This window comes from Capra hircus, chromosome 1 (genome assembly GCF_001704415.2).
Source record: "Capra hircus breed San Clemente chromosome 1, ASM170441v1, whole genome shotgun sequence".
Taxonomy (NCBI): domain Eukaryota; kingdom Metazoa; phylum Chordata; class Mammalia; order Artiodactyla; family Bovidae; genus Capra; species Capra hircus.
Genome location: NC_030808.1, coordinates 101,013,996 through 101,030,632, shown reverse-complemented (window position 1 = coordinate 101,030,632; position 16,637 = coordinate 101,013,996).

Here is a 16,637-nt window from a genome sequence, read left to right as displayed (position 1 = left end):
ACCCACCTCCTCAAATTCCCTGAAACTAGTCTGAACAAAGGAAAAGAAAGATACAATCAAAGTTAACCCACGATTCATATGCCTTAAGCCTAGGTAGTTAACAGTGGACAATTATCAACAGGCCTGTGATCATACCCCAATAAGCATAATAGAATTTATGATTCTATTCAGTTACACAGATAATAGATTATTCTTTTAGGCAACAGAGAGTCTCGCTACGAGCCCTGGGGTTCCATCCAGGGGGCCTGGTTTTTCAGTTGGTATGTCGTTTCCATAGATACTGGACATAGAGCTCAAAGTCCACAGTCCGGCCCAAGATGGACTCCTGCTTTCAAGATGGAGCCTGGTCTGTCTGTTTCCTCCTTCAATATGTATGTCCTTCCAGCCCCTACACCCCAACATCCATGTAAATCATACAGATCTCAGCTTTAATAATTTCCTAACTGGAGACCCTGCAGGCACCCAAGTGTTATAAGAAGCCACAAATTTTCTGCTTGAAACAGGGAAAATGAAATACAATGAACATTCATCACTATACTTTATAGAAAAACACACGTGTCAGCTGAAACTGTGTGAATTCTCAAGGATGTATATGCATATTTCAACCTTATCTTCCCTGACTTGGCTTTTTGGGCAAATGAAAAAATACATAAAAAAAAAATTTTATGAACCATTTAATGCCTGACTTCTCAATGCAGTTATATTCTTTATCTCCCACAAAAGATCACTTTCACTTTTAAATATCTCGCTATGGGGCTTGTCATGGACTAACCAGTAGGCATGTAATTGTGGATAAGCCTATTTTTTGTTTTTAAAACATACTGTTTAAGATTTCAAATATGCAAATGTAAGAACTGTCATCTGTTATTAATATTGTCTTGTATCAGTCATTATAATTGACAGCTTTCATAACTTGTTTTATTTTATTTCAACAAATATACAAGTTAAATATTACTAATTGCATTTCAGATGAGGACACTAAGGCTTTTAAATATCAGAAACTTGGCTATATATATTTTTTTCCCACTAGTAGGAACTGGCATCAGAATTTTAACCTAGATTTTTCTGATGTCATTCCATGTCAACTGTTTCCTATACTAACCAATTTGGCCTTTTAAAATCATCTTTTCTGGTAAATTTGCTCCTTAGGAGGTATTTTTTAGACAATGAATTTCACAGTCACAATAAAGACAATGATTTATATTGTATTTAGAATATAGTTTATGTAATGACAATCTAGTAACACAAAAGTTACAGAGTAAATGGTTTATCTAAAGGAATAAAGATTTTTTTCAAAAACAGTACACTGACAACGCAGAGAATAGTGCAGTGATGGCATTTTTGTTTAAAATATAGTCATTCTAGTAATCCCTGTGGAGCAGAGTTCATTAGTTTAATATATGTGCCTTTTTTTTTTTTTTTTTTCATTGAAATGCCAAATTTCTTCTCTCCAACAGCTGCACTGCATTGTTCAGGGTTAGCATGTGGTTGATCTTATTTTCCTGCAATTATTGAGTGATATTTTTGATGTTAGCAAATAAAGGAGAACATTCTGCATGTAATATCAACACATCACAATGAAAATATATCAGATATTACTGTATTTCATTTTCATCTTTAAACAGGAAAGTAAACAAAAAATCTTTTATCCTTATATCTTTAACACATGTTTAAACTGGCTGACTAGCAATGTCAACTGATAACAAAATCTGGCAATTTTTTCTCTTTTTATTTCATTTACCCTCAGCGTTCCTCAGACATGCCATCCTATTTAATGCATTATTTCAGTGCATTTCTTTTTCCTGTCTTTTTGGAGGTTTTATTCATTTGTAGCTCAACATATAGCAGCTACTTTACTTCTGCGATGCCAATATTTTTTCATACTTATACAGCAAGAGGACTTGGTCACACAAAATGAATTTTGTTTCAAGGTTATTTGGCAAGGGTTGTTCTATTACCTGACAGAACCCTTGAGGGTTCATGATCATACTATTAAATGTTGAGACTGCCTCCTAAGTAATACTGCTCAAATACCACAAGAGTGTTGAAATGGTGCTAATACCACTCAGGTTTTGCAACCATGTACACTGAAGGTCTGGCAAGGCAAACATTATGGTCTTAACTGAACATTTTCAGTTAGTCTATCACACAGACTTTTTACTTTTAAGATTTTATTGTTACTTAATTACCACTGATCTGCTTGTTTTCTACATAGCAGCTCTGAAGGAGATTTGACATAGTGTGGGAAATAGTAATACCACATTGTACCATCATTATATATACTCATGCTATGAAAATGCCCTAATCTTTTATTAATGGTTTCTTTTTTACAAGAACAATGCCTTCTCTAAAAAAATATGGGTTACCAAAAAATACCCAACGTTTTATGTATCACAGAGATGGAAAAGGTCATTTGATGTATTCCATTCTACTTTTTTCCATACTGTCCATGGGGTGATGTCCATGTGTAGAGTCTTTTCTTCCAACAATACAAGAAAAGACTCTACACATGGACATTACCAGATGGTCAACACCAAAATCAGATTGATTATATTCTTTGCAGCCAAAGATGGAAAAGCTCTATACAGTCAATAAAAACAAGACCAGGACCTGACTGTGGCTGAGATCATGAATGCCTTATTACCAAATTCAGACTGAAATTGAAGAAAGTAGGGAAAACCACTAGACCATTCAGGTATGACCTAAATCAAATCCCTTATGATTATACAGTGGAAGTGAGAAATAGTTTTAAGGGACTAGATCTGATAGACAGAGTTCCTGATGAACTATGGAATGAGGTTCGTGACATTTTACAGGAGACAGGGATCAAGACCATCCCGATGGAAAAGAAATGAAAAAAGCAAAATGGCCGTCTGAGGAGGCCTTACAAATAGCTGTGAAAAGAAGAGAAGCAAAAAGCAAAGGAGAAAAGGAAAGACAGAAGCATCTGAATGCAGAGTTCCAAAGAATAGCAAGAAGAGATAAGAAAGCCTTCTTCAGCTATCAGTGCAAAGAAATAGAGGAAAACAACAGAAAGGGAAAGACTAGAGGTCTCTTCAAGAAAATTACAGATATCAAGGGAACATTTCATGCAAAGACGGCCACAATAAAGGACAGAAATGGTATGCACCTAACAGAAGCAGAAGATATTAAGAACAGGTGGCAAGAATACACTGAAGAACTGTACAAAAAAGATCTTCATGACCAAGATAATCATGATGGTGTGATCACTAACCTAGAGCCAGACATCCTGGATTGTGAAGTCACGTGGGCCTTAGGAAGCATCACTACAAAAAAAGCTGGTGGAGGTGACGGAATTCCAGTTGAGCTATTTCAAATCCTGAAAGATGATGCTGTGAAAGTACTGCACGGAATATGCCAGCAAATTTGGAAAACTCAGCAGTGGCCACAGGACTGGAAAAGGTCCGTTTTCATTCCAATCCCAAAGAAAGGCAATGCCAAAAAAATGTTCAAACTACCACACAATTGCACTCATCTCACATGCTAGTAAAATAATGCTCGAAATTCTCCAAGCCAGGCTTCAGCAATAAGTGAACCATGAACTTCCAGATGTTCAGCTGGGTTTAGAAAAGGCAGAGGAACCAGAGATCAAATTGCCAACATCTGCTTGATCATTGAAAAACCAAGAGAGTTCTAGGAAAAAAACATCTATTTCTGCTTTCTTGACTATGCCAAAGCCTTTGACTGTGTGGATCACAATAAACTGTGGAAAATTCCTCAAGAGATGAGAATACCAGACCACCTAACCTGCCTCTTGAGAAACCTATATGCAGGTAGGAAGCAACAGTTAGAACTGGACAGGGAACAACAGACTGGTTCCAAATAGGAAAAGGAGTACGTCAAGGCTGTATATTGTCACCCTGCTTATTTAACTTATATGCAGAGTACATCATGAAAAATACTGGGCTGGAAGAAGCACAAGCTGGTATCAAGATTGCCGGGAGAACTCTCAATAACTTCAGATATGCAGATGACTCCACTCTTATGGCAGGAAGTGAAGAGGAACTAAAAGCCTCTTGATGAAAGTGAAAGTGGAGAGTGAAAAAGTTGGCTTAAAGCTCAACATTCAGAAAATGAAGATTATGGCATCTGGTCCCATCACTTCTTGGGAAATAGATGGGGAAACAATGGAAACAATGTCGGACTTTATTTTTTCGGGCTCCAAAATCACTGCAGATGGCTGCCATGAAATTAAAAGAAGCTTACTCCCTGGAAGAAAAGTTATGACCAACCTAGATAGCATATTGAAAAGCAAAGACATTACTTTGCCAACAAAGGTCTGTCTAGTCAAGGCTATGTTTTTTCCAGTGGTCATGTATGGATGTGAGAGCTGGACTGTGAAGAAATCTGAGCACCGAAGAATTGATGCTTTTGAACTGCGGTGTTGGAGAAGACTCTTGAGAGTCCCTTGGACTGCAAGGAGATCCAACCAGTCCATTCTGAAGGAGATCAACCCTGGGATTTCTTTGGAAGGAATGATGCTAAAGCTGAAACTCCAGTACTCTGGCCACCTCATGCAAACAGTTGACTCACTGGAAAAGACTCTGATGCTGGGAGGGATTGGGGGCAGGAGGAGAAGGGGACGACAGAGGATGAGATGGCTGGATGGCATCACTGACTTGATGGACATGAGTCTGAGTGAACTCCGGGAGTTGGTGACAGACAGGGAGGCCTGGCGTGCTGTAATTCATGGGATCGCAAAGAGTCGGACACAACTGATCAACTGAACTGAACTGAAGTGTTTCTACTTTTTTAAAAAAAACTATGTACATAGTTATAATCAGACATATATAAAACAATACTCAATTAAGTTATTAAAATTTTCCTTATTTAAACAATTTATTTCATGTTATAATTTTTATTAAAATGTTTTAATGACTTAGTGATACATTATCAATGATTGTACTACAATTTCTTGCATCATTTGTTTCTTTTATGAAGATAAAATAATTTGCAAGCACTACTACTTGCAGACATTGTTCTAAGGACTTTGAATATATTAAGTCATCCAAAACTCAAAACCACCTTTTAAGTAAGTACTATTATTATCCCTATTTTTTGGTTAAAGAAATTTAGTCAGAAAGTGTTTTAGTAACTTACCAAACGTCATACAGGTAATGAAAGTATTATCTAATTTTTTAAATGTAAACACTCACAGTTGGCATTTTTGCAACTTTTGTTCATTTTCTTAATCTATTTTCCCAGAAGCGGAATAAGTGAACATAATTAGTAGAATGTAGTTAGAATTTTTTTGTTTGTTTTTTGTTTCATTTTGTTTTTGGAATTTTCTGAGGTCCTCAATAGACTGTTGACGAAGAATAGCCTTTCAACAATTCTGGCAAAAGGAGAAATATTCTTGATAGGAATAAATCTGAACAAGTCTCTGAAGTTAGGAGACTAGATATTCATCTCTGGATGTGGCAAGGTGAGGTATTTAAAGGTAAATTTCTTGACAGATTTTAAAAGTTTCCCGTCCTACAAACAAAATAATTCTTTGAGTTTGGTGAAACCTAATATTGGAAGTGCCTGCAGGCAATTCCTGTTTTATCCTGCATGATAAAGCAAAGTTCTCTTGGAATTAAGGGAGTGTGAATAATGGGAAGTCTGAACTAGCTCTATGCTATTTAGACCAGGATACAGGTAGTTTGTGTAAAATGTTATGGAAAGAGGCTTATAAGCTCCCAACAATTTGATTACAGTCTAGAAGGCTAGACTCTTAGAAGATAATTAAGATCAATAATAAGCCACAGCTTCTGAGGAAATACCAAGCCCAATTTCATGGAATTTGCAAACAAAAAGGATCAAAGTAAAGAAATAAGCTCTAAAACTAAATTACACAGGGCTTGAGCAAAGAAAGGAGAAATTAATTTTTTTTAACATGAAAAGAGAGAGAAGCAGTACCTTTCTTGGCTTATACTCTTATTTATTGTATAGGCCTAAATTTAGTCTTACCAAGCCCTTGATTAATCTTAGTTCTATGCTCAAACAAAAAAAAATGTACATTAGCATGCCACTGGATCAATTTTGGTGCTCTTTAAAAATCCTGGATTCAGATTTTTAAACTACCTCTTATGTGAGACAGACTCAGGAAGTTCAAAGACCACACCAAGTGGCAGAGGCCGGGGTCCTGACTCCTTAGAAAATTGTTATCGTCTCATATTTATGGTTTATCTTTTTCCATCTCAGTTTAGTTCAGTTTAGTTCAGTCGCTCAGTTGTGTCCGACTCTTTGCGACTCCATGAATCGCAGCACGCCAGGCCTCCCTGTCCATCACCAACTCCCGGAGTTCACTCAGACTCGCGTCCATCGAGTCAATGATGCCATCCAGCCATCTCATCCTCTGTCGTCCCCTTCTTCTCCTGCCCCCAGTCCCTCCCAGCATCAGAGTCTTTTCCAGTGAGTCAACTGTTTGCATGAGGTGGCCAGAGTACTGGAGTTTCAGCTTTAGCATCATTCCTTCCAAAGAAATCCCAGGGCTGATCTCCTTCAGAATGGACTATCCACTTGTATGTAATTACACCTTTTACTTTAGCTAATTTGGAAAAGCATCAAATGCAATATTGCATATAATACTTTCAAATAATTGTATACTACTTTCAAATAAATACTATTTGAAATAGATCTATTTGAAATACTATTTGAAAGTCTATCAAATAAATACTCTTCACCTTAATTTCATTGCCTGTGTATTGTTTTTACAATGTTCTATAATTTACCTAACTCCTTTTTTTTGTTCTTGTAAAGTTAGATTTCTTTAAACTTATCATGGGAATAGTAACATAAAAATAGACATAACAAATGTAGATATTTTTATCCATTTCTTATTTTTCATGGAATAATTAAATCAGAATTTTCAAAAGGTACATGGACTTTTATAGCTAAGACACATATCACCAACTATGTCTACAAAAATATTATCAATTTATATTACCACTGGCAATCTAATATATCTGCTTTATGCTTAAAAGATAAATGATTATGTATTTTCCTGTTTCTCCATTTCACTTGATAAACTACAACTTTATATTTAACTATTTTGCTGTTACTGTGATCAGCCATGTGTTTATCGGTTTCCTGAAATATACTATTTTAATTTAGACATAATTTCAAAACACTGTAAAGAACTCTCATATACATTTACCCAGATTCACATGCATGCGTACTAAGTCGGTTTAATCACGTCCAACACCCTGCGACCTTATGAACCATAGCCTGCCATGCTCCTGCGTCCTCCAGGCAAGGATACTGGAGTGAATTGCCATGCCCTTAGGGGCTTCCCTGGTGGCTCAGAGGTTAAAGTGTCTGCCTGCAATGAGGGAGACCTGGGTTCGATCCCTGGGTCGGGAAGATCCCCTGGAGAAGGAAATGACAACCCACTCCAGTACTCTTGCCTGGAGAATCCCATGGACAGAGCAGCCTGGTGGGCTACAGTCCACGGGTCACAAAGAGTCGGACATGACTGAGTGACTTCACTTTCACTTTCCTCCAGGGGATCTTCCTGACTGTAGGATCTAATCCTTGTCTCTTACATCTGCTGAATTGGCAGGCAGGTTCTTTACCACTAAAGCCACCTGGAAAGCCCCCAGATTCACTGCATGCTGCTGTTTTGACATATTTTCAATATCATGCTCTCTTTCTTTATGTGAAATATATATGTATGTGTATATATTGACTATTATTTTTCCTGAGTTATTTCTGTGTTATTTGCAGGCATAATGCTCCTTTATCTTTGAATACTCCTTTAAGATATATGGAAGTTCACCTGCTGCAGATACAAGTGAATTCAATCAGCAGTATGATAAACATAATACAAACTAAATAGCCCTGCTATTGAGGGATGAATCCAATTTAGAGAAGGACAACAAATATATGTAAAATAAATAATATGTTAGAAACAAAGATTTAACAAACTGGTGAAATTGGGTCAGCCAAGAATTAACAACTGGTATTAAAATTATTAAGTATATGATTGATGGAGAACTACATATTTGATATTACTTAGAAATCACATATATTACATTTAGAATTTCATGACCTAAGCAGAGGGTCAAATTTAAGGAATATTGGGAACAAAACAGGACCTAGTCCATCTAAAATTTTTTTTAATTGAATTGCATTTTTTATCATTAAGCTTGAAGATCTGGCAAAGTTTGTACGAAATAAACAAAATAAATGAGCACAATTAATTATATTATACTAAATAATCCAGGAACTTCTGAAAGTGGGACAGTCTATCCTGGTTATTTCAACAAAATAATACAGAAAGTTTCTATGTAAGACTGGACCACATATAAAGGACATTATCAGATGCAGAGAGCATAGTTCAGGCTAGGAATGGGTTTGAATATCAGAAATGATATTTGGGGGGTCAGTTTTGGAAATCTAAATAATTCTGGCTATTAGATTAGATGAGAATAACTGTGGTAAAAGTTCTTGATTAAAAGAAGTAGGTAGTAGTATACTATGAAAGAATCGATTCCATTGTGGTGTGTGTACACACAAATATACACAGAGAGAAAGATTTGGAAGGGTAAACGTTAGAATATTAATGGTGGTTATTACTGCCTAGTGAATGTATGTGATATTTCTAAATGTTTCATTGCTCTATTTTCCAGTTTTAAATAGTGCAAGTGTACTATTCCTATCATCATATTTATATATATATATAAAGTCAAATTTAAATAAATAGCAATCAAAATTTTCACTTTGCACTTCATTTTAAGGTGATCTAACAAGAGACTTTATTTTGTGCTAGTTGTTTTAGAGTATTGGGAAGAGGCAAAGCCAACCATGTGATACTGAAATATTGAAAAAGTATAAACTTTATGAAAAACAAGTTAAGGGCAATAAAAAAAAAAAAGACAAGTTGTAGTTTGAAGACGCTGGAGCAAAGAGATTTATGTTGAGGTTGGTTAAATAAGATGAGAGGCAGATGAAAGGTAAAGAAAAGGGAGTGATTTGGGGAGTCACCCTAAAGAGTAGAACGGTGGGGCAGTTATGCACATAGGAAAGACTTTTAGGAAAGCAGATATTTGTGAAGCGTAAATCCCTCCTGAGAATCTTCAAATTGTTAGTAGAGACTAACATTGATTTTTTTAATGATCCTGGAGCAAATGTATGTGTGTGTAGAATAAGAGAAACACTGGCTACGAGATTATGCAGAGCTGGACTTTAGACAGGAAAAAAAGGAGAAATTTATATAGTATGTAAAATAGTTATGGTGTGGTATCTGCGACATTGGAAATTGTGACACTTTGCTCTCTTTCTCTATTTCTATAGCTTGAAAAGCTTCCTAATTTGCAGGTAACATGCTTAAAGAAAAATAAGCTTTTTATTAAACAATTTTGATCATTCTAGTAGCACATTTTGGAGCCATCTGAGACCTCTGCAACATGAGTTAAAAAAGAGAGATGAGTGGCATCTTCCTCAGAGTGGTCTTGCCTTCATCTCCAAGGTAATCTCTCCTCAGTCTTGTATTTTGTCTGAAAATCTTCCGTCTTCTATGATACCTCCTTTTCTACTTTTTATTTGAAACTTATTTCTCTAGGATGACTTTGCAAATGCCAAAATTCATCTTGTATTTACAGAGAAATAGAATCAAAAGCCAGAAGGCAAAATCTCTGGACTGCTAAGATTCACCTCTGTTTTTCGACATTCACCTCTGTTTTTCAACGAATGTAGTGCCAAATTGTCTGACTAATTAGCAAAGGACTGGATTGCCATTGCATTACGACAGTTACTAAATATAATCAGGCAACTAGTAATAAATCTTGCTACATCAGTACAATCTGTATCTTAATATTGCTTTTCGGTCTGTTCATATATGGTGATCACATTCACAGAATGATTTTATCATACAAAGGAATTTTATTCAGAATATATGCCTAAGTATAGAGAATGTTGTTTTTCTGGCCAGTAGAAAGCTTTTATTAAAATAATTTGTTTCCTCCAAGTAATGGTTCTACCTTTGACATTCTCCATAAATCCATCAGACAGCACTTTAGTTCTCTGTATGATTATTCTAATGCCAAATTTCTGACTCTGTTGAAACAATCAACATGACACAAGTCGAAACATGACTTGAAAGGACATGTTTGTAGCCTTTACAGAGTATTCTTTTACAAATATATACACACATCTAAATTATTTTTATATAATTGTTAAAATTATGGATGTATAATCTTTTATACCAGAGGATGAGATGGTTGGAGGGCATCACCAACTCAATGGACATGAGTCTGGCCATGCTCCAGGAGTTGGTGATGGACAGGGAAGCCTGGTATGATGCAGCCCATGGGGTTGCAAAGAGTTGGACACAACTGAGCAACTGAACTGAACTGATAAGATTTCGTAAGCCATATCAGTGTACTGTAAGTACTGTATCAGGTGGATACAGTAAAGACAATAAGAACTTTCAAGAGAGGCTATATATTCCTGCTTTGTGTATTTCATTAAATTTAGGGAAAAATCACGAAGAAATATATGGAAAAATCACATAATGAATTATATCATGGCATAGCTCTATTTTATATTTTATAAATATGAATAACCGGAAAACATTTTGATTTCTGTTTTACTCATTCTTTGTCCCCCAAAGCACAATAGCATTGTATCACCAACGGTGATCAGAGTCTGGATCTTCTTACTTGGTCTTAGAGAAATAAGAAATGCCCCAACCTCTGTTATCATAGTCTATCGGTAGAGGATTTTCAAAAACAATATCAAACTATAAAAGGAAACATAAGTACATTTATGAGCAGTCACAACAGTCATGAGGAAGGTTGGCCGTACACCAAGAATCTATTACTTTTGAAGTGACAATGTGTGTAGAAGGATGGATGATTAGTCCTCTTCCTATTCCTCTTTCTTTTGACCTATATCACTCAAATAGTAATTTTAAAGTGACTATTTTACTCAGTGATTACTTCAGTTAAACTCATCTGAATAAGCCAAGGTAAGTGGTCATAGAAAAAAGAGAGGGAGTGCTTTTAGAGTAAATACCTTACTCTTGTTCTTTCCATGTTAATTTTCTTGTGTCACTCTCCTCCTATATTTGTTTCTAAAATGCATAGTAATTTGTATATGTTTGTATTGCCAGTACTTTGTAAATTCCTTGGCACATAGTATTATTATTATATACTTTATAAAAATTTGGTAGTTGTTTGAATGTATAATTAAATGTATAAATGTACAAAATATTTAAACTGCTTTTTCTCAAAAAACATTTTAAATGTACAGTGTGCCTATTACTCTAAAAGTTTCATTGTTATAATGAGAAAGTACACTGCTTTAAAAAGAAGAAATGTTTCGCATATTTGGGAATAACCTTTGAAGCCATTCATCGATTATTGATGGTTACCTCCTACAGGGATTTGCCAGTACCTTTCCCCATGGTATTTTCTCAACCAGTTGTTTTCCAGCCAGATATAGCCAATGGAGTGATTTATTTGAAAGTTAGGCATATATCTTTTGTCTAAGGAATAGAAAATCTGGAATGTCATATTCAGGGAGATGTAACTTGAACTAATCACACACATTCCCACATCGGATTATGCTGATTTTGGTAACTATGAAACACAGTAATAGAGACTTCCTGGGCTGTACATCATGTTTATAGTTCATATGTTTTAGTGATTATAATTGAAATCAACACCTTACTATTCTTGCATCAAGGAAAATTATGTACAATTTCACTACATCCAAGCTTAACTATAGCCAATTATCTGTGATATTTTGAAAGTAAACTATTAGCAGTATTTTGAGAACATATTAGTAAGCACCTCTTTTTTTTTCTTGAATCTTACAATATTTAATGGGACAGCTTTTTCAAATTGCAGACTTGTACTTTGCCTGGGACACTCTTGGTATCAGCTTGCTTTCTCTGCATAATTATTAATAGTGCTGCCTTTTATGCTCAGAAATTTGAAGAAAAGTTATGGAGGGCTCCGCTGAGAGATGAAATTGAGTCCATAAGAAATGTTGCACATATATCTAGGTGAGAAAGAACAAATATGAGCTCAGAGTTTTCAGTAATGTCATTTTATGTAATGACATATATATCCCATCCAAGTAAAGAACAGTATCCTTTTTTTTACGAGGTCACTCCGTAAACAAAGCAAGATCTTCAAAGTCTCATTGGAGTGATTATTTTTCATCCTATTTTCTCCCATGCATTGCCAAGGCATTTCTTCACCATTAGGATAAGACCGGTATGTGAAGGATTTATTGACTGTATAGTCTGGATGGTGACATCGTGATGAACACAAACCCTGCTTCTTGCCACTCACACTTCACTTTACAGTGTTGCTGCTGTGCTTAGCAACAGAATGCCAGATGGCACAGAGACATCAATTGATTAGTGCTCAAGAACAATGTCACCTACCAGAACAGGCTACAGACAAATTGACAAAGACAATGCTATGTTTGCAGGCCTGAATGAAGAAGCACTTTAAATAGATTTATGGCTGCATTTAAAAAATGTGTGCAATTTGGAAGTTTGTCTTTGTAGGTTAAGGCTGCAATCTTAATTATATAACCATGCATGCTTTGCCGGGATCTTTTTTTTTGGTGCTTTATCCTTTTCATTGCTCTATACATCTAGAAAGATAACATTTAACATATTAAGGCTCTCTATTGTCTGCCATTGCAAATCCAAAATTATCCAAACTCTCTTTTTAAAATGCATCCTTAGCCACCTTTTTGTGATAATCAGTGAACCTTTTAAACTAGGGCCAGAAAGAATGGCCAATAGAAAAACTGCCTGAAGAATTCTGGAATTCACAAGCTGTCAGCATGAGTTATCTGTTAACAAAGAATGTTTTTTATGAGTAAGTTTGTTTTTATAGAAGGCATTTATTATCTCATTTGACATAATTTTATGTAGCATATCTTGACCTGTTTGCACTCAGACCTTGGCTACATGCTGCATTGGCCTTGGAAGTAGATGCCGCTATTTGAAAAACACACAACCAGGTTACTCAGCTTAGTTTTGATAAATAAGTCATACTGATTTTTCAAAATTTTTCCTGGGAAACTTCTTGACTGCTGTAGCCTTCCTCTCAAATTTATCTGAAAAGATGCTAGTCAGATAGTGAAAATCTTACTTCAACAAATGCAGTTTATTGCTGCTTTTATATACACATAGACTGTAACTGTTGTTTCAGATAGTTTGCATTTACTTAAATGCCAGTATAACGTCTCTTTGGACACAAAATTGACCTACTTATCTAAGATGTTGCAAAAGTGCCTCACTTGCTGTGAGAGGCAGCTTCACCTGGAAGATCTGAGATTTCAGGAAAAGAGAAGCCCATGGATTCTGACTCCTTCTGTGTTTGGTTATGTATTTTGTGTTTAGTTGTTCAATCCTGTCTGATTCCTTGCAACCCCATGGACTATTGTCCCCAGGCTCCTCTGTCCATGTGGATGCTCCAGGCAAGAATGCTGGAGTGGGTTATTGTGCCCTCTTCTAGGGGATCTTCCCAATCCAGGGATCAAATCCAGGTCTCCTTAATTGCAAGCAGTTTCTTTACCATCTAAGCCACCAGGTAAGCCCAAGAATACTGGAGTGGGTAGCTGATCTCTTCTCCAAGGGAACTTCCTAACCCAGAAATTGAACCTGGGTCTCCTGCAATGAAGATGGATATGTATTTTGACTCTGACAATATAACTTGGTTATCTATAGCTGACCTCATTGCCTCTTGGAACACACACACCTGCTGATGGTAGAGACAGAGTACTGGCCTCTGCATTTGTCTATTAAATTTGATTTCTTCTGGTTGACAATAGTTCCTTTTACTTAAATATTCTATCAATATAAAGTTTGAACACATTGTCAGAGCTGCTTTGTGCTTCAAATGGTCTTATCACGACTTTCCAGTTTGATCTTTTGGTTCAAAGTGAAGTTTTCTAATCTCTGTGGAAGGCATCATCCATAAGCATCTTCTTGTCCTCACTAAACACTGCCCTGGCAGTCACTCCTGAACGGATCCTGTCAGGAACACCGGGTCCATCCTGGTTTTAGACTATCAGCATGGTCCTCATTCATGATGACTGCCAGATGACGAGATTCCTGGATTCTTCTGCTCCCTTATTCCAACTTGGGGTCCCTTACAGATCTCAGATCCTCAGCCTGGCCACACACTCTAGTAGTGAAGAAGACCCTCTGTAGCTCATGCCTGCTTCAGGCAAGCTCTCAGTTAGATCCCTGTGCACCATCTCCAGCTCTTCTTCTGACTAGAAATGTCTATGAATGTCCAACTGCTACTTCTCCTCTTCCATGATGATAATGTGCCACAGAGAGCAAGTCTTTTCTTTCGGTTTGCTCTTTGCCCTGTCTTGCAATTGTTTTCTCTTCCCCCATCCTAAGTGGTGGTGGAGTGGCTGTTGTCCCTTATCAGAGCCCTGGATGTGTGCTCAGTCACCTCAGTCATGTACGACTCTTTGTGACCCAGTGAACTGTAACCTGCCAGGCTCCTCAGCCCATGGAATCCTCCCAGGCAAGAATACCTAAGTGGGTGGCCATGCCCTCCTCCAGGGGTTCTTTCCAACCCAGGGATTGAACCACATGTCCCGTGTCTCCTGTATGGCAGATGGATTCTTTACCACTGAGCCAATGGGGAAGCCCTATTGAGGCCTTAATCAATATCTTAACAAGTCTTCTATTCTCCATATTTATGTTACAGCCAATACTCACATGTTTATATCTTTTCTAAGTCACAGAAAACTGTCCTTATGTCATTTATATACTATATTCACCCTACATTTGGCTTTGGCAAAAAGCTGTGCTTAGACTTCTCATTTTATCTTGATATTTGAAAAGAAGCTTCTAAAATGTGAGGGAAAAGGAATACCAAAGTCAATTATGTTCATTAGATTAAAAGATTATCTAATTTGAAACTCAAAATTGATCAATAAATATTTAGGCTATGTTTGAACTTCCTCTGATACAATGTATGCCATTATTTTAATGGGTGTGGAAGCCAGCATATAGCTGAGATTACCAGAAATAGAATTCCATTACTTTCATCTGGAAAATATTACCTTAATTTCATTCTATCCAAGTACACCACTGTTTCCTGAAAAAGACACTTACTCTTAGGCAAGGATGCCATTTTGTCCTAGAGTCGAAAGCCAAATACTCTCAAACTTGATTTTTCTATGACGTGCCATCTCTCCAGAAATTGAATAGTAGAGGATACTACATCTTAAGGTTTGCATGCTAGAATGCTTGTGTGCTATGTCATTTTAGTCTTGTCTAACTCTTTGTGACCCTGTGGCCAGGCTCTTCTCTCTGCGGGGATTCTCCAAGCAAGAATACTGGAGTGGATTGCTATGCTCTCTTCCCATGGATCTTCCCAACCTTCGGCTAGAACCCAATCTCTTATGTCTTCTGCATTGGCAGGTGGGTTGAGACTGAGAAACTAACACGTCACTTCTTCAGCACCACCTAGGAAGCCCCTTAACCCAGAAAGTGCTTAATTGATCAGTCGTGTCCAAGTCTTTGTGAACCCATGGACTGTAGCCTACCAAGCTCCTCTGTCCATGGGATTTTCCAGGCAAGAATGCTAGAGTGGGTCGCCATTTCCTTCTTCAACCTGAAATAGTAATTCTCAAAATGACTGCATCAGAATCATCAGAGGAGCTTGTTAAATCTCTGCACCCAGAGTTTTCAATTCAGAAGGTCTGCAGTGGGTCCAAGAATGTTCGTGTCCTCCATTGGTAGCTTTGCCACTAGCATAGGCAAGGCTTTCTTTGAGCAGTTGTGCATCATTCTCCAGTGGAATCACAGCTGCATCTAATTCAAGAGGGATGCAGGCATCCTCACCCCTTAATAATGACAAGACTCTTTTCTGCCTGCTCACATCTTCAAAGTGGCTTAGTGTTCACATTACCAGCTACACATATTCTTTCTGTCCTAGATATACAGACGAGTCTTTTTCTACAAATTCTAACCTCTTCAAATATTCTCTTGGCTATAATATTTAGGATTTTGTTGTGGAGATTCATATTCTGTACTTGAAAAGAGTTTCCATATTTTGAAAGTTTAAAATCCAAGAAGGAAGCTTTAGAGGTTATTTTCTGTATTTTTCACTTTTTATTTTCTTGAAAAAGCTTTCTTTCTTGGTATATTTTTTTTCCCCTAAAGGGTCAGTTATGACCTTGGGTTCAAATGACTACAATTCTCTTTTTTTCTTTTTCCCCAAAGATTGGTATTGACTCTGTGGTATGGATATAAATCCTCATGAGTAATAGGTCTGTCTGATTTATACCTTTATAGCCCAGCAGCTAAGGTCTATGTCTTATGTATAATTATAATTTTGTAAATTCTCTGATGTTATTCAAAAGGTTTACAAGAGGTCTTGATGTTAAACCTGGAGCACCCACATTAACCCTTTTGATTGGAGATCTGCAAAATCTTGTAGCATTGACGAGAATCACTTCTGTGTGACTATTCATAAGAAACCTGTAGGAAATTGTTGATGAAGACCCTTACTAGAAATGATGAGATGCATAACCTACAAGACTCCTTAGCCCAGCACACATGAGGCACATGCTCACTTGGGAACTGATGAGACTCAGGTATTGGTCTGGATCCCACATAGCTCTGTGATAGCATG